This window comes from Symphalangus syndactylus, chromosome 5, assembly GCF_028878055.3.
Source record: "Symphalangus syndactylus isolate Jambi chromosome 5, NHGRI_mSymSyn1-v2.1_pri, whole genome shotgun sequence".
In the NCBI taxonomy this organism is placed as follows: domain Eukaryota; kingdom Metazoa; phylum Chordata; class Mammalia; order Primates; family Hylobatidae; genus Symphalangus; species Symphalangus syndactylus.
In genome coordinates, this window is record NC_072427.2 from 80,710,415 (window position 1) to 80,734,436 (window position 24,022).

The window sequence follows — 24,022 nt, forward strand, 5'->3', positions numbered from 1 at the left end:
CCTAGAGACATCCAGGTAGCTAGTATGAGAGACTAGGCTAGCCCCAGGTCTGCTCAACTTTAAAACTGCTGCTCTTAACCACTGGTAAATGCTTTCCCATGCTCTCCCAATAAACTGTGACTTTGAAAAAGAACACACATTCGTGATTAAGTCCTGAAAGAGAAGATAACATGCAGTGTGGCTTTGCAGCACTCACTTAACATGATTTTTATATGATCCCGATGACTGGCTTTCCTCTATTTCTACCTCCATAAATTGAGGATAGCAGCAACACACTTTCACTGCACCAGATTACACGTGGCTGGCTCCTTATCATTTGTGTCTCAGCTTATATGGGACTGCCCTAGATAAACATCTGCTGGTTAACCAGTCTAAAGTTTGTCACCCTCAACTCCCTCTTTAACATAGCCCATTTTGTCATCACATACTTGCCACTATTTGAAATTATGTTGTTTACTTATCTCTTTACTTTTGTATTATGACTCTTCCCACTACTAGGTAAATTTCACTAACATCTTGCCCATTGTGGTCAATGCCATATCCTCCACATCGCAATAGGAATGGCACAGAGTAAATGTGCAAGAAATATTTGATGAATGAATGCAACGTTAACACTGAAGACAGTGAATGTCTCCTTAGGGGGTAGGGTGGTCCTGGGCAAGGAGGTGCCAGTGGGTTGGTGCAGGGAGCAGAAGAAAGGGCGATTAAGTATGCAAGTGCGGGTCGTATACCTGTGGAAAGGCCCCCAGGAAAGTTGTACTAACCCACAACAGGAATGACAGATGCTGCCCAGGTGACAGATATGTCCTAGAGTGGACCATAGTCGTTCCTCAGGCTCCCCCCTCCCCCACCTGCTCTGGGATCCACAGTGACTAGGCAGCACTCTGATCATTTTACTTCACATATAGATAGGGCTAGAAGGGAGAATGCCTGTAAGCTGAGAAACATATGTATCCAACTGGCTTGGCAGTTATGTTTTTTAAAAGCTTGGTATTTATAATGACAAACTGTTTCTTATGACTTTGATTACGGAGAAAATCATCTTTCAAAGGTGTATTCCACCTAGGCATACTGAAAATTTCATCTGTGGGATTTCAGGGTAACACCCCAATGTTGTGCTCCTCTTAAGGACAACAGTGTAGGATGTTAAGCTGATCTCGCCCTACGTGTTTGCATTCAACATGCAATGCCCAACGTTAGCTGTTTCTGTAACTCACAGATTTCCTGACCTTGGAAAAGCTGCTTAATCTTTATGGGCCTCAGGTTCTTTTCTAAAATAAGGGCATTAAAAAGCAGACAATCCTGTTTAGATTGGGACCTTAAATTACGTGAAAATAAACATCCAGGGATGTATAACAGGGATCTAAAAATATCCAAGAGATTCAGTCTGTTTGCCTTATGGGAACATACTACGTCTCACAATTTCATTAATCTGAGTTCAGGACGAGTAAATTGGTAAAAATAAAAAAAAAGAACACAGGATTTAGGCAGACAAGGAAGGAAGGAACTATTACTTACACAGGAAGTCAGTAAATTCAACAGGTTTGTTACAAAAGAACAATGAGCCGTACAGAGTGGTAGTTATTTGTAAAACACGGAACTTTTCTAAGAATAAGGTAAGCTAGGCGCCCTCATGTAACTGCATCAAGCTATTTCTGGGGTTAAAGTGCCAGCAACTGAGCAAGAAAAGGTTAAGTCCATACAGAAACGGTTCCAACAATCTACATCAACCTGCATAGACCCACCCATTGCCAATTTATGGAAAGTTTTCCTTTTTATTTTACAGAAACTCAAGAGCAGTTATAAAAACAGAAGACGACGACAACTCAGAAGAAACAGCTGCCGATACTCAAATCAATTGGCACGCATATAGAGAAAAATCCTGCCAAATGAAACCAGCTTTGAGCTATAGCTTTTGTGTAAGTTCACATGGTTCACATGCATGCTTTCCAGGCTCCCCATCCTGTAAATGTATATCTAACACAGCAATGCAAAATTGTGCTGATGCAAACAATTAACTCATTCCAAGCATTTCTTGCACCGATGGTAATACGGCATTGTGGGAGAAAGCAAGAGGGCAATTTTCAGTACATCTATTTCTTAAAATTATGAAAAATGCGAACAGATTCAACCCCAAGGACATGTGAACATAGCAGCATTAGCAATGACAGCATCTGCAGGTGCTCCTCCACTTCAGATCCCTAGTATTCCATCATCTCAGACAGCTCAAGGGCCAAATGGACCACAATGGCCAAAAATACTTAACTTCAAAGGATGGATTATAAATCTGTACCTCAAAAGCAAAGAAACTGAAGGACTCAATTTAGGCTAGGCAGAATCAATGTGCCCACAAAACATAGTATGAAAAACTAAGAAATTTAATCGCCATTAATGAGGTCTAGAGTCTACATATTTGAATTTGTTATGTCAGGCAACATTCCAGCATAATGTGTCAAAAGAAGGAGCAGAAAGACTTGACTGTGTGTGCTGAACTAATGCTGCTTGATTTGCTGCCTACTCAATGTTCATGGATTTGAATCACTCTAAGCACTTTGTTCCAAGTTTCATATTGTCATCTACATAATCCTTTTACATGAAATAACCAAATAAGGTTAGTTTTACATATTTACAAGCATAAATATAAGCTTGTCAGTAAGGTCTTAAGTCGTATTAAAGAATTGAAAAGCACCAAGTCCTCAGACAGTTGGAGAAGTTGGAAGAAAGCACAGACACCTCAGAAATCTAGCACCTCTCTTCACCCCCACAAGTAAGGATGGTGAGAATCAGAAAGCAGTGCTTCATAGTGGACCCGCGAATTCAGTACATTCTAAATCTTAAATTCCTTACTATAAGAAGCTGTGTGCATAGTGGCAGGTCTCACTGCTGACAGTGCTGTGCATGGAAGTGGACATCTCACCAGGTCCTTCATGTGCAGGACAGTCATGACTGTGCACCCCTGTCCCGTAGGTACCCTGGTTGGGATCATAGATGCTCCAGGGACTGTCCCTGCTGCCCACTCTTCACCTATTTCTGTAAAGGGTTACCCTCAAGAACCACTAAGTTTCTTGTTAGCGGTGGATTGGACAAAGCTTTTTAAAAACATTTTGAAAAACCTGTGGTTTTATTACTTATTACTCTGGAAATTTGGTCAATGCAACATGCTTACGCTTGAAAATATATACATGCCTGCCAATACTCAAAATGCTGGGATATTTTCTAACATTAACATCCAATTAAAAACACAATCTTAAAACTTTACCTCAATAACAAAAAGAAAAGAGTAAGTAAATTCACCAACACTAGGAACTTGAGAAGTGTACAGATTTATCTAGCCCACCTCAATTGCTCTAAGTAACTACATCCCAAGTACACGGATGCCACACACTTCAGACCCATTCACTCACAGCCTTTTTCTGGATTCTAAGATAATGGTAATTAAAGCAACATGAACACATAATCATACATGAGGCTTTCAAATTACCTAATTTCCTCCCAAACCTTATATTGCTTATGAAAGACTGACATTTATGGGTAAAAAAAATTATCCCAATACTATTACATTGGCTTGAACATTTTTAGATTATGCTAAGGAAATTTTCAGGCAGACATATATCTACTATTATTAAAAGATGCTTCTTAGAGCTAGTATGTAGCTAAACTAATTTTGTACCTTAAGAAAAAAACTTTTAAAAAGTAATAATAATGATGTATAAACACCAGTAAGCACAAAAGAGGGTACGATTTTAAAGTCAACTACAATTAACACCAAGAACTCACAACTGTCTGCCCTAAAAACCTGTTCTTGAAGTAAGAACATGAGTCCTTGACTAATATGAAGTTATCTAATTTTATATTATCATTTTAAAAAGAAAATGAAACAATTAGGGACTATGAGCAATAACCTTTTCTAACTCTCTGGGCAGCCATTGACACAAATGTGCAAGATGACAGCAGCACAGCACAATTAGAAAGACTGAATCTGCATGAGCCAAGCCTTTTCTTGCAACCTTTCCCCTACCAAGTAAAAATGGCAGACCCAGTTAGACTCACAGAGCACTGGCCCTATGGTTTCAATGATAAAAAAAAAAAAAAAACTTACACAAAAGAAGTATCCAGAGTATAGACAGCACTCTTTTTGTTTTTTCACATTTATATTTTAGGGCACAGTTTTGGGGAAGGGGATACAATGCTGCCTTACAAAGGACATAGAAGTCTCTTGTTTGAGCTACCAACCTCTTAGCCGCACAGAAAAATGTCAGTCATCCGTTTGTTAGGACCCAAATCTCCTTCTACTGCTCACAATATGCAACACACATTTTAAGGGGCTGTTGAAATAGAAAAACAAAGGAAGCCCTTGAAACAGAAGCTGGTCTTCCTCGTCGTGCCCTTCCTTTACACGGTGCCTGCATGCATGCCTTAAAGCACTGCCACATTGTTTCCACATGCTCAGGCCCTTGAAACTTGGGCCAAAGCATTGCAAAATAAAACTGCACAAACATCACATTTCAAAACATCAGCTAGGAATGGTGGGTCAGTCATGTGGGCCAGAATAATCATTAATTAAATCATAACCTACAAACGTCCCTGACCCGAGTTATTTTTTCAAAAAATAAGAACAGGCATTGAACACGTTGGGGCCATGGGCGTATTTCAGAAAGAATACCAGTGTAATTCATTCTGAAAAACCATTAAAAATGACTGTCCTTTTGCCACTTTCAGGAGTCATAAAACAATTTCACAAGCAGAAAACAGTTTAAAAGATTAAATTTTTTTCATTTTCCAAAATCAACGTGTAATTGCATAGGCATTATTGAACTGCATAAAATCAATACAAGAGAAGTGTATGATGCCGGAGGTTTCTTTAAAAAGAGCTTAGAGCTCACTTTCCTTGGACCACATGGAGATAATGCCCCCACACAAACGTACTACAAACTGGATACATATTACTAGGGTTACTTACCTTATAAAAGCTGAATTTATTCCTCTTGGCCAGAAGTCACAGATGGTTGAAGTAAAACTCCCTTCATTTGTTCTTCCAGCGAGCCAAAGCAAGCCTCCCATTAACCCGGTCCATTGCAGATAATCTCACCCAGCACAGGCTCCCCTGCTTTCCCCAGTTCCCAGCCCAGCAAGGATAATCACATTCCGGTGGGGAGTGAACAGATGGTGGATTCCATGGTAACCAGCCCTCCTAAGGCGATTGGTAGAAGTGTGTGACTACTGCTTATTGGGTAACAATCGCTGTCTTTGTGCTCCAGCCTTGCAAATCCTAAAGGAAGGAACATATATAGCCACTCACATGCGCAGGGCTTGCCTAGCAGGTGTTTGGCTATTTAAACAAGCCAGTGCAGTCCAACTAAAAGCTTTCCAGCAAATCTACCCTTGGTGGTACAAACTCCTGACATTTCAGATAGCTAACTCTGCTCATTCAGGGAGAAAGGTCACAAGAGGCTTGACTTGACAAACGGAAGATAAAACCTCAAAGTTAACTTGAAAACTAAAGATAAAGCATTTTAGAAATCTAAGCTTCATCAGCAAGTTGTTTTATGATTTGCAATCCACGTCAGAACTGAAACTGCTTTTATAAGGATTTTTTAAAACAAATATAATACTCAAATTTGGAAAAAATGTTAGTTTGAAAATAAAGTTTTCAAAAATCAATTGTGTTATAAATTAATAATTTCTGGGCAAACATACGTTCATTTTTACTGTGTTAATTGAACTTTGTGGGGAGAGGCGGTGCTGGATTTAAAATTTTCATCTAGAGTCTTACCCAGTTATAGGATTAAAATATCTTAGTTTTATACTATCTACTGAGTTTAATCTGTTTCAGCATATGAAGGTTAAATACTGATTCTGCAGGAACAGTTGCCCACACCCTGGTCCACATGAAGGAATCAGAGATTAAGTCCTTGGAAGATAAAATTGGCTGAAAACCAAATATACCACATGAAAACCAACTATTAGAGGTAAACTATAAATCTAGAAAATATAAACTATAGGCACTCAAAATGTCCATTATTGACACCAGCCTGAGCAACACAGTGAGACCCTATCTCCACAGAAAATTTTTTGAAAAATTAGCCAGGTGTGATGGTGCGTACCTGTAGTCCCAGCTACACAGAAGGCTGAAGTGGGAGGATCGCTTGAGCCCAGGAGGCCAAGGCTGTAGCGAGCCATGACTGCATCATTGTATTTCAGCCTGGGCTGACTTCCCTGAGCTGTCTAGGCACAGTCTGACATTTTTGTTCTCTCCTCTACACTTTCTCAATAAGTTGGACACTGATGGTGTTTACCACAGGGCACAGTTATTTGTACACATCTCTTCTTCAGACTGTGAGCACCTCAAGGCCAGGGACAGTGCCACTGTGAACCCTGTGTCAACAGCAAGCCAAGGTCCTTGAACATAGTGTGAATTTAGTAAATCTGATGAATGACTAAAGACTGTTTTAAAATTCTAAGTGCAAATTTAGAGGTACCTAAGAATCCAGAATTAGAAGAATGGTGATGCAAATATTAACGTATACACAACTGACACACTATCATGCACTTACTAAAATATGGTCATGGCTGGGCACAGTGGGTCACGCCTACTGTAATGCCAGCACTTTGGGAGGCTGAGGCAGGTAGACCACAGGGTCAGGATCTCGAGACCATCCTGGCTAACATGGTGAAATCCCGTCTCCACTAAAAATACAAAAATTAGCCGGGCATGTTGGCGGGCGCCTGTAGTCCCAGCTACTAGGGAGGCTGAGGCAGGAGAATCTCTTGAACCCGGGAGGCGGAGGTTGCAATGAGCCGAGACTGCGCCACTGCACTCCAGCCTGGGTAACAGAGCAAGACTTCGTCTCAGAATAAAATAAAATAAAATAAAAATAAAATCAAATAAGGTCAGAAAGACTATGTGGCAAAGGGGAAATGTTTCTATTAACAAGTACTGTTTACTGGTCCCTAGTATGTGCTAGATACTATAATAAACACCTTACAAATATTTTATATAAACCTCACAGGGCCTATGAAGTAGGTATTATTATCTTCATTTTGTAGGTATAGAACTGAGATTCAGAGCTTCAGCTCTTTGCCCTTGGTCTCACCGTTGCAATGAGAATCTCATTTGAGACCAAAGCTTGGATCCAGGTCACTATGCTACACCACCTCCCAGAAGTGGAAGGAAAAACAGAATACAGAACTGAATACCCACTACGAATAAACAGTATGCATTTGCAATGATATGAAAGATTTTTTTGTGTTTTTTTTTGGAGACAGGGTCTCACTTCATCACCCATGCTGAAGTACAATGGCACGATCTTGGCTCACTGCAGCCTCAACCTTTCAGGCTCAAGCGATCCTCCTGCCTCAGCCCCTCAAGTAGTTGGGACTACAGGCATGTGCCACCACACCCGGCTAATTTTTTGTGTTTTTTAGTACAGACGGAGTTTCGCCGTGCTGGCAGGGCTGGTCTCAAACTCCTGAGCTCAAGTGATCCACCTGCCTCAGCCTCCCAAAGTGTTGGGATTACAGGCATGAGCCACCTTGCCCGGCAGAGAAGAGATTCTTAGGAACAAAAGGCCAGGCTTACCTCGGCTTCAAAATTTTCAGAGTACCTGTGAGGAAGAAATATTGGACTTATTTTCCTTCTCCAGTTTCTAAATTACAACTTTATAATCTTCTAAAAATATATTTACTCCTCCTATACATATTTTTTAATGTTCACTCCACCATGTTCTTGGGAAGATCTACAAACAAGTGAGACAATAAAAAAACTAAAAAGAATTGGCTCACAGTTTTTAGAGAATTGACTCCATGGGAAAAAATGACTCAGACAAGAAAACTCAAGGCAGATCTATGAAAGGTGAGTAAGGAATAGTCATGTCCTCTGGAGCTCCAAGTTCACCTCCAAGTGTTCCGATATTGTCTTCACTGTAGTATCCCCTCAAACCACACTGCCCGGAATCTAATTATAGGGCCTGAAACCTAAGTGGTAGGGCATGTGACGAACAGTTAACAATCCCCATAAAGGTTCTTAAGATAAAAACGCTTTGGAAGCAGAAGCCTGATAATTTATCTTCCTCAAATACTGGGCAGGCAGCAACTTTGCCTTGAATATCTGCTGTTGCAGCCATTGTGCCAGCTAGGCAGAGATGGAATAATCTTGGGAGCGTTGTTCCATTTCCCTTCGCGGCTGAATATGCCTAATTCCATTTGCCCTTAACTCCTCCTTTCTCTTTCCTTTTGTAAGCGGCTTTACCCAGGAAGTCAGAGGTTCCCAAACTTTTCAAATCAGAGCATCTCAGTAACTTCTGCACAGTGCCCCGGGGCAGGAGCAATTCCTTAGAGTTCCATTGATTAAGTGGTTTGGTACAAAAAAACTAATAACTGTTGGGTGCGGTGGCTCATGCCTGTAATCCCAGCACTTTGGGAGGCCAAGGCAGGTGGATCGCGAGGTCAGGAGTTCGAGACCAGCCTGACCAACATGGTGAAACCCTGTCTCTACTAAAAATACAAAAATTAGCTGGGCATGGTGGTGTGCGCCTGCGGTCCCAGCTATTTGGAAGGCTGAAGTGGGAGAATCGCTTGAACCCAGGAGGCAGTGGTTGCAGTCAGCCGAGATCGCATCACTACACTCCAGCCTGGGCAACAGAGACTCCATCTCAAAACAAACAAACAAACAAACAACAACCGATAACTACCTTTGACCCAGCAATTTAGCACCATTTGAGAATATAACAAATAATAATTTCAAGAAAAAATAGTATTTTTATTCTATTCTTAAATCACTCCCACTACTTACTGATGGGATGTGGGTGTACCCTGCCAACCTCTCACACCACAGGATCCTACTACGTATCACAAACCTCATTTCCTCTCCCACTTTGATTTTCACCAGCTTGTTATCACAGTACACACCAAACCCTCGACTTTGCAAAAATATGCCACTATCGATAGAAATATACTGCAATCAAATATTTTTTAAAAGGGAACTGTCTAGAGGTAGGAGTTTGCATAGTATTTGATAGACGTTGCCATTTTTCCCTTGAAATTTTTAAATACTGTGCAGACAGCACCCCTGAGTTGGCAGTGATACCCAAAGTGCCTAGGCACATATTTTGGGAGTTGTGTGTTTATGCCCTTAGCCTCTCCAAAGTCCAACTACAACTCCCTAATTATAAATTCAGAAACCTAGACTCTAGTTTCTGTTTAGCCAGCCCTGTGACACAGGCAAGCCATTTACTCTGTCTGGTCCTGTGCTGTTCGGTCACAAAAGGAGGATGCTGGCTTAGAGCATCTCCAAAGTTCTCTTCAGCTCTAAAATTATAAGAATAAACGTTAGAGGAGAGTCTCACTGAGTCGAGAAGAAGAAAAAAGGCTGAAGTAGCAAAGACAAGAAACACTTATTTTCCAGAAGGAAACAGCACACTAAAATTTAAAATAGCATACATCTGCGTACCACCCTTACGTGTGGTATGACTGAAAGGCTTGAGCAGGAGGTATTGCTCAAGTACCAGTTGAAATGGCAATCGTACCTGCACAACGACACACAGTTTAGGATGTACTTTCAGTAAAAATGCCACAAGCTCTGCTACTGGTTTTACTTGTATTTCCATGTTCTCTTTGCATGCTTTCTGAAACTCCTTCTTGACAAATGGTTTGTATTATAAATTGACCAGATACTGTTAGTGTTGCCTGTGACTATGAAACAGACTCAAATTACCTATCCTAATTGGGGATCAAACATATCAGTGAACCTAAAAAGCCTAAACAGCAGAGCTAACCAGTCACAGACACTGAAACCACAAAATACAGTATCTATAAAGAGGTGGTATCTCCTTAGATATTTTCTATATATTACCAATAATTTTGCATGTTTGGTTAATATTCTATGAAACTTTTTGTTTTAATTTAATGGGTTTTTATAATTCGTTTCATAAAAGTGATTTAGAGCAAAAATGTATTTGCAGAGTACAGAGTACTTTATAAGGAAGATAAAACGCATTGAAATATTAATAAATTGAACTTTCCTGCCCAGTTTGCAAGGGGTTAAGGTTAAGAATCTAAAGCCTAATTTGATGGAAACTTTTTTAGTGGCCCATCATTCCTCTCATGTAGTTAGCATTTCAGAGAAGTACTTGCTGTTCCAGGACTTGCCCAAGTATACACTGCCAAAAAAACGAGCAACACTGACTAGGAAAGTCTATGTGAGGAGGTCTTATATTTTTAGCTCTTTTCTATTCAAGTCCAACCATCAAAAAACTCACCCAGATCGACCAATGCCCCAGGGATATTTTCAATTAAAATTTGAATGATAATTGTGTCTTAGTCAAATAAGAATAATGAGATTTAGTTCTTCACATCATAGATTGTTTGTTACTGTCTTCATTACAGTAATATTCCCTATCCTTCCAAATCCTGAATATCGATTCTAAAACAAAGGTGGGAGGAAATTACACAAGCACCTAGGCCCTGCCTTCCACACTCTTAATTCTTATCCATATTTTTTTTCAAAAAGTGATTCATAGATAATTGGAATCTAGATATTTTAATTCTTCTTTCCTTAAGAAAATTTCTGAAATATGTGAAAGTGAAGGGTCTACAAGGACATATGTAGGACATATGTATAACATATATATATTTATGTTTATGTATTAATTACATTAACAAATCTAAAATACGTGTGGAGTGTAAAATAGGAAAAGGGCTAATCATAAAGAATGTTCTATAAATGAGGCTTCTATAATATGCAAAGTTCCATTCTAAACTCCATAGACAATAAAAGCATATGCTACCCCTTTTTCTTGATGAGTTTTTGATATGTATAAGAAATAAAGACATTTAACTCTTGTTGTCGGGGGTTGGGGAGAGGAGCTAACAAGATAAAATAGATGTATAGCACCAGGTAAACAGCAAAGATACATCACATAGACTTCTGCAAAAGCTAATAAATTATCAACATTATGAACCTTCTCTTCATATTTTCGGGCTGAGATCAGGCCAGAATAAAAACTATGATAATTCAAGTTTTGTGCTGATAAAACCCGATGCTGAATGGTTAATCCTTGCTGCTCAAAAAATATCCTAAAGGACCAAAGCATGCAAACAACTATAGCTTGAGGTCAAACTTAAACAAAAACTGTTTCACTCAAGTTCTACAGGGTTGCATTTTTGAAGAGTGAAAGCAAATTCAGCAAAAATGTAATGATCAGTTGAATGTTTATTGTTGATACCAGGGATTTATTTATGACCTCTCATCTGATCTTTTAAAATCAATCCTAACTTTACTTTTCTACCCCAAGCCCAAACCCCAGAAAGAATAAAGTATTAAAAAGTGGGTGGCCAGGGTTTGTGGGTAAGGGTCCCGTGAGTCTAGGACTGAGGTGTATCTAATTATGACATTTGAAGGTAACTGAATTTGAGGTTTTGTGTGCAGCAAGGGTGTGTGTGCACGGTAGGCGGAGCATGTGTGTGCACATGCATGCACACAAATAGATATGCAGCAGTGATATGCAAGGCGGGTGAGATCAATGTGTGTGTGTGCAGGAGGATATAGAAGGAGGTAGTGGAGGGGATTCTGAAAAGCTTCTTTTTTTTTTTTTTTTTTTTTTGAGACAGAGTCTCGCTCTGTGGCCCAGGCTGGAGTGCAGTGGTGCGATCTCGGCTCACTGCAAGCTCTGCCTACCGGGCTCACACTATTCTAGCTGGACGCTAGATTTCTACCTTCCTGGCTGTGACCCAGACGTCTCGTGACCTAAATCTGGCAGTCATCTAAATCCCAACCCTATGCAATGAGCTCAGACCAGAGTTTTCACCCTGAAAACTGAAATAGAGTCAGCAGGCCTGAGTGTCCATAATAGCTGCCCAGTCCATAAGCATCCAACTACATTCTCTTAGAGTCTGTTCCACCTTCATTGTCTGTTCCTGGAAAGCAAGGCTGTCCCAGGTGGGGGCAGCACCAGCTTTTCACCTTTGCTAAAGCTAGAAGAGGTGTGAGCTCTAGGTGTGAGCAGAGGCAGGAGCCTCAGCCTCCCAAGTAGCTGGGACTACAGGTGCCCGCCACCACACCTGGCTAATTTTCTGTATTTTTTAGTAGAGACGGGTTTCGTCGTGTTAGCCAGGATGGTCTCGATCTCCTGGCCTCGTGATCTGCCCACCTCAGCCTCCCAAAGTGCTGGGATTACAGGCATGAGCCACCGTGCCCAGCCCTGAAAAGCAATCTGCCCTGAAAGTTTTATCTCATAAATGCCCTGGGTTCTTTTCTAAGATAACCAAAGCATGACCAGTTAAATATGGGGCAAATCATGATTAGTTAATGCTGTGAATATAGGTTCACGAACTCTGGGCTAGGGAGAGTATGTAACAAAACAACTTGCTAGCAGGGTGATGTGTAAGCTACAATCTCTGAGCTTTGAGGCCTTCATCTAAGAAATAAACAGGCATAATATTTGGTACCATCCTCTCAGGAAGATCAATGAGATCATGTAGATGAAACCTCTTTGAATATCTGGAAAACTATGCAGCTGTAAGAAGTATTAAACATGTTTAAAAATAGGGTGTGGGGGCAACTGTTTATTCTGTGAAGACAGAATGACAAACAATTGACTTCCTGTCATGAAAAAACAAGAACACAGAAGCCTCTTACAAAAAAACCTCTTGGCTCCATTCATATTACTGTCAAGCTGTCTATGCTCATTCCTTTCTTGCTCTTTCATGTTTCTCAAAACGGTGGGAGGTCTAGTCACTTCTCACCTCTTAGTCACTCTTCAGCCACATCTGTCAGACCAAGCACTCAACTAGCACTGCTCCCAGTAAGGCCAGCAGTGACATCTCAGCTGCAAACCCATAGGTCAGGTTCAGTTCTTGCATCCTGGGCCCTCCTGGGTGCCAACCACGCCCTCTTTCTTGACCTTTCCTCCCTGGCCTTCTCACAACCAACTCTCCTGATTCTCTAGGACTCTGAACACTTAAGCAACTCTGTGTCCTGCTGTCTCCTCCATCACATCCAATCAATCAGGTAAGATCAATAAGTGTTCACTGAACAGATGTTCATAAAAACAGGTATCACCAGTAAATGTGTTTAGATATTACTGCACAGCAATTCGCTGTTAAAATATAAAGTTATCAGTTCAGACATGGAATCCCACTGAATGGCTAGAAGCTCTTAATCTCTGTAAATAAGAAAGCAAACTAAATAATATTTTACTGATTATATGGCTGGAGGTGGGTAAAAGACCTCACCATCCCTCATAAATTGGTCCACTGAACAGCTATGTAGGTATTTTAACACTTCTTTGTGAAATCCCAGCACCTCTGGGAGGCCAAGGAGGGAGGAATGCGAGCCCAGGAGTTCAAGACTAGCCTGGACAACATAGCGAGATCTCATCTCTACAAAAATTAAATTAAAGTAAAATAAAATAAAATAATAAAATAAAATAAAAGTTAGCCGGGTGTGGTGGCACACACTTGTAGTCCTAGCTACTCGCAAGGTTGAGGCAGGAGGATTGCTTGAGCACAGGAATTTGAAGCTGCATTGATCGCACCACAGCACTCCAGCCTGGGCAACATAGCTAGATCAACTCTTAGAAAACACTTCCCTGACGAAGTTTGACTACCAAAGCTCATTCCTGCCTCAGACCCTTTACGTTTGCAGTTCCCTCTACCTGAGCCATTTTCATCCAGATCTTCCTCTTGTTTCTACAGTGCACTTCATTCAAATCTGCTGAATGCCACTTCCTCAGCAGTTCCCTCTACCTGAGCCATTTTCATCCAGATCTTCCTCTTGTTTCTACAGTGCACTTCATTCAAATCTGCTGAACGCCACTTCCTCAGGTGAGTGTTTCCTTCCCCAATACCCTATCGAAAATAGGAGTACTACTCCTACCTCTGTCACTTTCTATCTATTCCAATGCCTTGTTTGTTGTTTAAGGTGTCACTGCCCAACATTATAGTGAACGTTTCTTTTTCACTCACCTTAATTTCTGGCTCCTACCCTAAAAGGGAAAATCCATAAGGACAGGGGGCTTTGTCTTTTTTTTTTTTTTTTTTTTGAGACGGATCTCGCTCTGTCGCCCAGGCTGGAGTGCAGTGGTGCGATCTCGGCTCACTGCAAGCTCCGCCTCCCGGGTTCACGCCATTCTCCCGCCTCAGCCTCTCCGAGTAGCTGGGACTACAGGTGCCCGCCACCACGCCCGGCTAATTTTTTTTTTTTTTTTTTTTTTTTTTAGTAGAGACGGGGTTTCACCGTGGTCTCAATCTCCTGACCTCGTGATCCGCCCGCCTCAGCCTCCCAAAGTGCTGGGATTACAAGCGTGAGCCACCGCGCCCGGCCGGCTTTGTCTTGTTTACCAAGAAATCTCCAGTGTCTGGCATGCAGTAGGTGCTCATTAAATCTTTGCTGAAAGAACAAATAAAAAACGGCTAGGCATGAAGATAACGTTAAGCCTGGGCTACACCACTGTTGGTTATTCAGGAAGTAACCATGCACCTGGGTCACTGACACATCTGAGCTAATGGAGTGGAGGTGGGTGGCAAGTGGCTGAAGCAGGTCAAGCAGCAAGAATGCTTTCTAGTCCTGATGAGCTGCCAGGCAGTAAGCCTGTGTCCCAGGACTAATGACCCTGGCTCATCAGATTACCGCACCTTCTCCAGGACAACAGAGTAGGGCTCAAAGGAAAGCGGCGTTGACAGCCTGGGAAACAATGAGGACCCTGCAGAGGTCACTGACTTTCTCCATGCTTTCTGAAGAAACTTGAAAGAGAAGTGCATTCTTAGCAAAACTGGAAATCAGGTGAAACATGTAAAAAACTAAGGAAAAGAAAACAAAACAAAAACCCTTTTTTCCGTATCTCCCTATTTCTCTGCTATATTGCCAGGTAGCTGGACAGTGACTGCCCAGTGACTTTGACGCTAGGTTTCTACCTTCCTGGCTGTGACCCAGACGTCTCGTGACCTAAATCTGGCAGTCATCTAAATCCCAACCCTATGCAATGAGCTCAGACCAGAGTTTTCACCCTGAAAACTGAAATAGAATCAGCAGGCCTGAGTGTCCATAATAGCTGCCCAGTCCATAAGCATTCAACTACATTCTCTTAGAGTCTGTTCCACCTTCATTGTCTGTTCCTGGAAAGCAAGGCTGTCCCAGGTAGGGGCAGCACCAGCTTTTCACCTTTGCTAAAGCTAGAAGAGATACTGATTCCCATGCTTGCTGCGATTGCTTTTTAAAAAACTTTATGAACTAGGAATTAAGGTTTTATACAAAAAAAAAGAGAAATAACCAAAAATATAACCAACGTAGCTTATTTCCCATCATCTGGAGATGACTCCTGATGATATCTTTTCCTATCATTTTGGTATACATTCATATACCTCTACACATGAATATATCACAAATATATTATGTTCATAAAGCAGCATATTGTACATCCTGCTTTAACACTTTTATAATAAACTATAGCAATTTCAAATACACACTCTGTTGAACATATTTGTAAGTATACTTAAAATATGAGTTGCAACTAACATCAATTGTTTTGATATAAAGAAGAAATTAAAATCCACTATAAAACCACTATGTAGACATAATCACAGTCAGCATTTTGGTGCATTTCTGAAAGTTATTGTGTGACACACATATCAGAATGAGGGTTTTTCTGAATATTGTGCTCTGTAACAAATTTTATGAAATGATTTCAACAGAAGAGTCTGCTTCATATTTTCTCAATCATGTCAAGTAGCTGGGGTTAAAAGGGGACTTTGATGTGTAATTAAGCCACTTAATTAATTTTTATTTCATAGAGGTTGGCACTATCTATGAACCTAATTTCTGTAACAGCCCAATAAATGTCAATACATTCATTTCAAGTTTCTTTAAATAAACACTCTGCCCAAGAATGCTTGCCACCTGATTCAAAGAAGACCTCTCAGCTGATGTACAGTTTCCTCCTGCAGGTTAAGCTAATTCATTGCCCAGAGTCACTATCTGACTTTCTAAAAAGGCTTTTAATAGTCTCCAAAATGCTGTTCACTTTAAAAATTTTCAACCATCAGCTGAATACTGATTCATGCTGGATAAAATTCAAGAAGGCTAACAAGCAATTGGGATGCTATAATTTGGTTCTTTTCTTTTAAAAATGGACAACACAGTATTTGAAGGAACTATAATGCCAAGGAAAAGGCAAAGGCACGCAGAGACGTAATCCAGTCTACCCTTCCACTGCCCCCAGAGCAAAATAACAAATTGCCATTGCTAGAAAGAGGATCAGTGTTACTTTTGGTTTAACTTATGAAACAGGATTTAAGATTTTCAGTTAAAGTAGCATACCTAGGAACATTATAGCCCACAATGTTCACGATGGGCTATAATGATGTATATGACGTATATGTACCAAGGAAACCCTGAGGCATTCTTATTCAGATATAGTTTCACAAACATAAGAAATGAAACCTTTCCCATATCAGCAGGAATATACATTTTCTGAAATGCATTAGAGAGAAGGACAAAAGTTCCTTACCAAGGAAAAAAGGTTAAAAAAAAAGTATTAGGTGTTTCAAGGGAAGGGACTTTCTGTACCTGGTACCATGCCATACGATCAATTCTATTCAACAAACATTTACCAAGAATGTTATACCACACACAGATAATTAAAGGAGGCTTGTAGACCTCAGAAGCCGAAGACAATGATTCTCAAAGTGTGGTTCCTGGGCTGGGAGCACCACAGCATTATTTACTAGAAGATCTTGAATTGCAAATTCATTTTCTTTAGTACATGTAGGGCTATTTAACTTTCCTCTCTCTACTTACATTGCTTCCTTAAGCTGGAAGCTTACATCTTCATAATTTGTTTCTAATATATTCCTATAATGCTTATATACCTTTCCAATTTTATAGTTTTGTTTTTCTTTTTTTTAACTGGCAGAAGGTATTCCAACATCCATTACTCTTCGTACTGGCCCAGACCAAAATCTTTCATGGACGTCTTTACCTCAGTGCTTACTTAAAAATTAAATTGGTCATTGAAAAGAGTAAGTAAAACAAAACAAATGAGCCGGGGCAAAAGGTCTCCACTCTGGTGAACTGTATGTAGACTGGCTGAAAAGACAGCCTAGCACATACGGAACACGTCGGATACTGCAGTTGAAGAACTCTCTGTTTTGAATGGATGACTCCTCTGATATAGTGAGAGGAACTATAATCCAAACTTTCATGATTTTTAGTAGAAAGAAATTTATGGGAAAAGTGCAGCTAGGAAGATTATACCCAGAAACAACACACATACTGCTCCCATCCAGCAATGTGAAGCCATTTCCCTTTCTTTCCCTGCAGGAATATATACATCCCAGCTGCTGCCATCCCATTAAAAAAGACTGATAAGGCCGGGCACGGTGGCTCATGCCTGTAATCCCAGCACTTTGGGAGGCCGAGGTGGGTGGATCACAAGGTCAGGAGTTCGAGACCGGCCTGGCCAATATGGGGAAACTCTGTCTTTGCTAAAAATACAAAAATTAGCCGGGCATGGTGGCAGGCACCTGCAGTCCCAGCTACTCGGGAGGCTGAGGCAGGATAATCGTTTGAACCTGGGAGGTGGAGGTTGCAGTGAGCCGAGATCCAAGCACTGCACTCCAGCCTGGGTAACAGAGCAAGACTTTGTCTCAAAAAAAAAAAAAAAAAAAAAAAAAAGACTGATAAAAATCTCTTTTCCTACAATATATACTTTCTATTTTATCTCACTATGCTAGCTGAGATAAAATAGAAAACACAGTCCATGCTTGAGACAATTTAAGAAAAACTACAAAAAGCATCTGAGATAGTTTAGATTCTGGAAATGTCAAATGTCAGAATTTTTAGTCAAAACTGTAGAGATTACAAAGTTGCCACTAAAATATAGTGGGCAAAGGATAGTCACTCCAAATGGGACAAAAAAAGAATCGTGACTCCTACTTCTCATCATTCAGGCAGATCAATTCCAGATGAATCATAGACCTAAATGTGAAAGGTAAAATAGTAAAGCTTCTGGAAATACTATAGGAAAATATCTTTATGACCTTCAGGTAGGCAAAGTTTTTTAAACAGGATACAGAGACCTAACTGTAAAGGAAAAGACTGAAACTGGACATCACTGTCCAAAGGATACCAAGTATAAAAAAGAAAGCCTTAGAGGAGAAAAACATGTTTAGCTCATAATTCTGACAATACAGAATATATGAAGAACTCAGACAACTCAACAAGACAAAAAAATGTTTTTAATAGGCCAAAGTCTTGATTTTTTTATATATCTAAATAAAATAACCTCATTGAGCTTACTTTCTCCACACGAAAAATAGGGTCATGTCACCTATCTTAGAAGATTCTTCTCAGGATCAGGAATAATGTGTATATAACACAAACCACCGTGTCTAACAGGTGCTCAATAAGCACCTATTATACAAGGAGTTCGCAGATACAGTATCACTCAGAATCAATCATCAACCCCTTTTATACATAAACTTTACTCTTGTAAAATCAAGATAATTGTAAAATCAAGATAATGTTCCACCTGACCTGCCAAATAAGTCTGTAGCATTTCTGCTATGGAAAGACATAGGAGGTAAAGGTACTCATTGAATATACGTGAACTTCCAAAGAAAAGTACACAGCTTGATCATTCCCACTTCAATATTAAAAGAGTTGCCGATTTAGTCATCAGTGAAACTATACAAGAACTGGGTCATGACATTTTATTATTCAGCTACTTTATGAACTCCATATGCAACTGCAGCTGTCAGCTCTAATACCAGAGGATCAAATGAGTTGGAAAGATTAAACAAATGGGCAGGAGAGATGCCAAGAAGGGTACAAACTCCTGGACAGGAGTCCAGTTGGTTCATTTACAAAGTTGATCCTTAGAAGACTTATGTGCACTACAGGCACGCACTGAAGAGAAGCATATGACAGGCTGAGATGCATGAAATACAAAAAAAGAAAAGAAAATGAAGGCAAATATAGGTATAAAAAAAACTAGTACTACTGTGGTTTTCAGACTAATTGAGTCTACTTTTAGTCTTACAAATAAATATATTCACTACTTATCATAGAGAATAAAATATAGGTTCTGTGAGAAATCTCACTTTTACTTTTTTTTTTTTTTTTTTTTTTTTGAGACGGGGTCTCGCTCTGTCACCCAGGCTGGGGTGCAGTGGCGCAATCTCGGCTCACTGCAAGCTCTGCCTCCCGGGTTCACGCCATTCTCCTGCCTCAGCCTCTCCGAGTAGCTGGGACTACAGGCGCCCGCCACCACGCCCGGCTAATTTTTTGTATTTTTTAGTAGAGACGGGGTTTCACCGTGGTCTCAATCTCCTGACCTCATGATCCGCCCGCCTCGGCCTCCCAAAGTGCTGGGATTACAAGCGTGAGCCACCGCGCCTGGCCACTTTTACTTTTTTGAGACAGAGTCTCGCTCTGTCACCCAGGCGGAAGAGCAGTGGTGCGATCTTGGCTCACTGCAACCTCCACCTCCCGGTTCAAGCGATTCTCCTGCCTCAGCCTCCCGAGTAGCTGGGATTACAGGCACGCGCCACCACACCCAGCTAATTTTTGTATTTTTAGTAGAGACGGGGTTTCACCATGTTAGCCAGGCTGGTCTCGAACTCCTGACCTCATGATCTGCCCACCTTGGCCTCCTAAAGTGCTAGGATTACAGGCGTGAGCCACTGTGCCCAGCCAACTTATTTTTTAATATTAACATATATCTGGGATTTAATAAAAATCAGATAATGTATTTTTAAACAAAAAAATCAGGTTGTTGCCTATATCACACCATGTAAGCTAACAAGGGGAACACAAATAATGGGTAAATAAAAAAAGAAATCCCCTGAGATCTTGAAGTCAAATTCAAAAAAAAAATCCCACAAATTTTCTGATCTAAAATTACTTGAAGATAAGTCTTCAAACTTCCAAATTCTGACCATATAATCATATTACCCTAGCTATTTCTCTTCTATTATTATCTTTATGACTGTAAGTTTTAAATAGAAGGCACATTTAAGAATTTATAAGTAACTCAAAGTACTCTAAACTCAGTTCTATTCATTCCACAAGAAAGGTCAGTACACCATCTTGGTGTTAAGTCTGTGACGCAGAAACTTTTTACAGTGTCACAATGTTAAAAAAACAAAAAGCTTTTTCTCTTTTTTTTTTTCTGTGGCTGAATTATTCAGGAAAATCTCAGGCCATTGATAACCTAATAAAACAAAGAAAAACTAGCCAAAAGCTTTGTCAATTTGTGTTTTTCCAGTTACCAACGTTTTCACAGCCCATGCTTGATTTATCTCCGATGCATGGATCTAGTTTTCATTCATATAAGACTTGGAACATAGAAGAACCTGCCTTAGCTGAAGTCCTCTAGTAGTTTTCTCAATGGTCCAGCTATCTGAATAAGTTCTATGGCTTCCACTCCACTTTGTGTCTCTGAAAAAAGCAATGGAATCCACATTTTTAAAATGGCTGAGGCGGGTGTGCTGGTACTTGCCATAGTCCCAGCTATCGGGAGGCTGAGGCGAGAGGACTGCTTGAGCCCAGGAGTTCAAGTCCAACCTGGGCAACATAGTGAGAAAACCTTGTTTCTATAAATAAATAATATAAATTGGCTGGGCATGGTGGCTCACGCCTGTAATCCCAGCATTTTGGGAGGCCGAGGTGAGTGGATCACTTGAGGTCCGGAGTTCAAGACCAGCCTGGCCAACATGGCAAAACCTCATCTCTACTAAAAACACAAAAATTAGCCAGCTGTGGTGACATGCACCTGTAATTCTCGGGAGGCTGAGGCACGACAGTCACTGAAACCCAGCAGGCAGAGGTTGCAGTGAGCCGAGATCACGCCACTGTACTCCAGCTTGGGCAACAGAGTGAGACTCTGTCTCTTAAAAAATGATAATAACAATAACAATAATAATAACATAAATTTTAAAATGGCAAGCACATAGCTACCTGTCACATAGAAGTAAAGGTGTAAAAAGGGTAATATTCATAAGTTTAAACAAAGATATGCCCAACACATTTGTTTAAAATCCTAATTCAATGTTTGTGCTTACAAATCTAAGGTCAAGCTATTATTGATATCTTAAAATCAAGAATACAATTACAGTGACACCCACCCCACCAAAGGCACCTTGCAAGACAGTCTTACAAATTCATGTTCTTCTCACGGTTATTTATAAAACAGAATTTAGAAAAATTTTAAATATCTAATAATAGTGGATGCGTTAATTAAGGTACTACCCTGTAACAGAATAGTGTAGAGCAACTGAAATAGGTATTTCCTGAGAATTTTTAGTAGCCTGAAATAATTTAATGATACACGGTGGGGGTCAGAGGGAGAAGTATAATTCAAAATCCATACACAGTATAGCCTCAGTTTCACAAAACAACAGCTACAAAGAGGAAAAAAACCTCAAAATGTTACAGTAGCTTATACTTGGATGTTTACTTTTTTTCTCCTTCCTACTCAACAAAAATATTGGTTTAAAATTTAAAATGTTTCTCTGAACAAAAACATCAACCTAAAATGATTTTTCAGTTAAATATAAAAGACTACAAGATCACTTAAGCCACAATGATAGAAGTATCTAGTCAAGTCAACTATACTTCAGATCCCAATAAATCAGATAATGTTATTTCAAGAAATCCTTAAACCTGAGAATTACCAATGTACCTTGCTAATGTTTTAGAAGTAGGGGGAATTTTTATCCCCAAATAATTGATGACCAAGAAAATATTAGGTGCACAAATAAGTTTTAAGAAACTGGCTAAAGCATAAATCTTAAATATTAGAAATAGAAAGAAGACAAGTGAAAAAAGTAGAAGGAAAGAGGTTATAATAAAAAAGACTGAGATGACAAGGGGTTGCACTTACTCACTTCCACTACTCTCAGGAAACACTCTGTGCTACGAACTCACAGGGAGAAATGCCACTCCCTCAAGTAATTGTTCCTGGATCATGAAGATAAGAAAAAGCACACCTTTGTGCTAAAACCACAGCACTGAACTACTCTAAAGAAAATCTACAATAATTTTTCCATCATGGTACAAATTATTATCACTTAACAGTAAACAAAGAGAAATACCAGGGACCTCATCTATTTTATACTTTGCATAGTGAAAAAATCCAAATGTTTTAACCTGACATATTTCAGAAATGGCAATTGCAAAACAATACTCACAGCCCCCCATAAAAGATTCCTTTCATAACATCCAGCAATCTTCCGATTAACCTATTTCCTGCTTCTGGAGCAAGGATTTGGATCCATAATTTGTTGGTAGAAACTATAGGCATTCTGTATTTAGACACTAGACACATACACATCTAGCGTTCAACATGATAAAGAACTAACTAATGGGAAGTAGAGTTCTGTTTCATAAGTCTTCTTCTAGCAGTGATGCAGGCTCAAGGAACTACGCAAGTAATGCATTTCAAAATTCCACGAAGGTGTTTCAAAATGTACTGAGAGAGCTCTAGCATACCGGGGGTGGACTAGGAAGTATGATGCCAAATGCACGTGACTTTATTACATTTATGGCATTTAGGCTTATAACAAACTTCCCTTTAAAAATAGGTCTTGGCCAGGCACAGTGGCTCACACTTGTAATCCCAGCACTCTGGGAAGCCAAGGCGGGTGGATCACGAGGTCAGCAGATCGAGACCATCCTGGCTAAAATGGTGAAACCCTGTCTCTACTGAAAATACAAAAAAAAATTAGCCGGGCGTGGTGGCGGGCGCCTGTAGTCTCAGCTGTTCGGGAGGTTGAGGCAGGAGAATAGCGTGAACCTGGGAGGCGGAGCTTGCAGTGAGCCGAGATCCCGCCACTGTACTCCAGCCTGGGCGACAGAGCAAGACTCTGTCTCAAAAAAAAAAAAAAAAAAAATTGGTCTTAAAAGATCTGAGGATTCTTTTTGACAGACATCAGAAAATTGTAAGAAATAGTGCAAGCAATGCTGAATAGTGAAACTGTGTATAAGCTCTCCATATTCCCAAAAGCAAAAAAGGGCCTTCCATTTTTTTCCAGGAATGGTTATGCGGGTTACCTAGCAATCCCAAGTAATTTCTATATAAAAACAAGTCAGGTTTTTAAAAGAGGAAGGCACTGATTGATAGGTAAATTTCTTATCCTTGTTATGCCTATAAATTAAAATTATGGATTAAAATGAATGTTTTATGTTTGAGGCCAGAAATTAGAGACCAACCTAGGCAACATGGTGAGACCCCATCTCTACAAAAATAAATTTTGAAAAGTTAGCTGGGTGCATGTGCCTGTCGTCCCAGCTACTCAACAGGCTGAGGCAGGAGGATCACTTGAGCCCAGAAGGCTGACGTTACATAGTGAGCTACGATGGTACCACCGTACCTCGGTCTGGGCGACAGAGTGAGGCACCGTTTCTTAAAAAATAAGACAGGATTTTTTATTTTTATTATTATTTTTTGAGACAGAGTATCCTTCTGTCACCCTGGCAGGAGTGCAGTGATGTGATCTCCGCTCACTGCAACCTCTGCCTCCCAGGTTCAAGCTATTCTCCTGCCTCAGCCTCCCAAGTAGCTCGGATTACAGGTGCCCGCCAGCACGCCCAGCTAATTTTTGTATTTTTAGCAGAGGTGGGGTTTCACCATGTTGGCCAGGCTGGTCTTGAACTCCTGACCTCAGGTAATCCACCCGCCTCGGCCTCCCAGAGTGCTGGGATTACAGGCATGAGTGACTGCGCCCAGCCTAAAAAGGGATATTGTAGTTAATTTATCACATAACAGATGTTTTAAAACACCTAAACATTAATCACGATGTAAATTCAACATTTACATAACACAAATGTTCCTTTTCATGTGATAGTTAGATGTTGTAGTCAGATTCAAACCATAATACCTAGACTCAGCTCAACTTTGTAACATCACTTCTTAAAATTATTATGTTTCTATGTTATATGGAATAACAAACTAAAAATTGTGTATTACCTTAAAGCACTTTGAGAGTACGTGAGGAAATTTTGATGGCTATACTAAAACAGATACCT

At 40.2% G+C, this 24,022-nt stretch overlaps 1 protein-coding gene across 8 annotated transcripts in view; it reads right to left on the reverse strand.

Annotated features, from left to right (window-relative positions):
• FGD4 (FYVE, RhoGEF and PH domain containing 4) overlaps positions 1 to 24,022 on the reverse strand; it is a 261,542-nt gene that overhangs the window by 138,959 nt on the left and 98,561 nt on the right. For 3 of the 8 annotated variants that reach the window (XM_055280160.2, XM_055280158.2, XM_055280154.2), the window contains exon 1: positions 4,961 to 5,222. The exons of 4 other annotated variants lie outside the window; for them this stretch is intronic. The gene's annotated coding sequence lies outside the window, so the exon portion shown is untranslated. Of the gene's footprint in view, positions 1 to 4,233; positions 4,310 to 4,960; positions 5,223 to 24,022 lie in introns of those variants that run through there. One more of the 8 variants, XM_055280159.2, reaches the window with a different exon arrangement.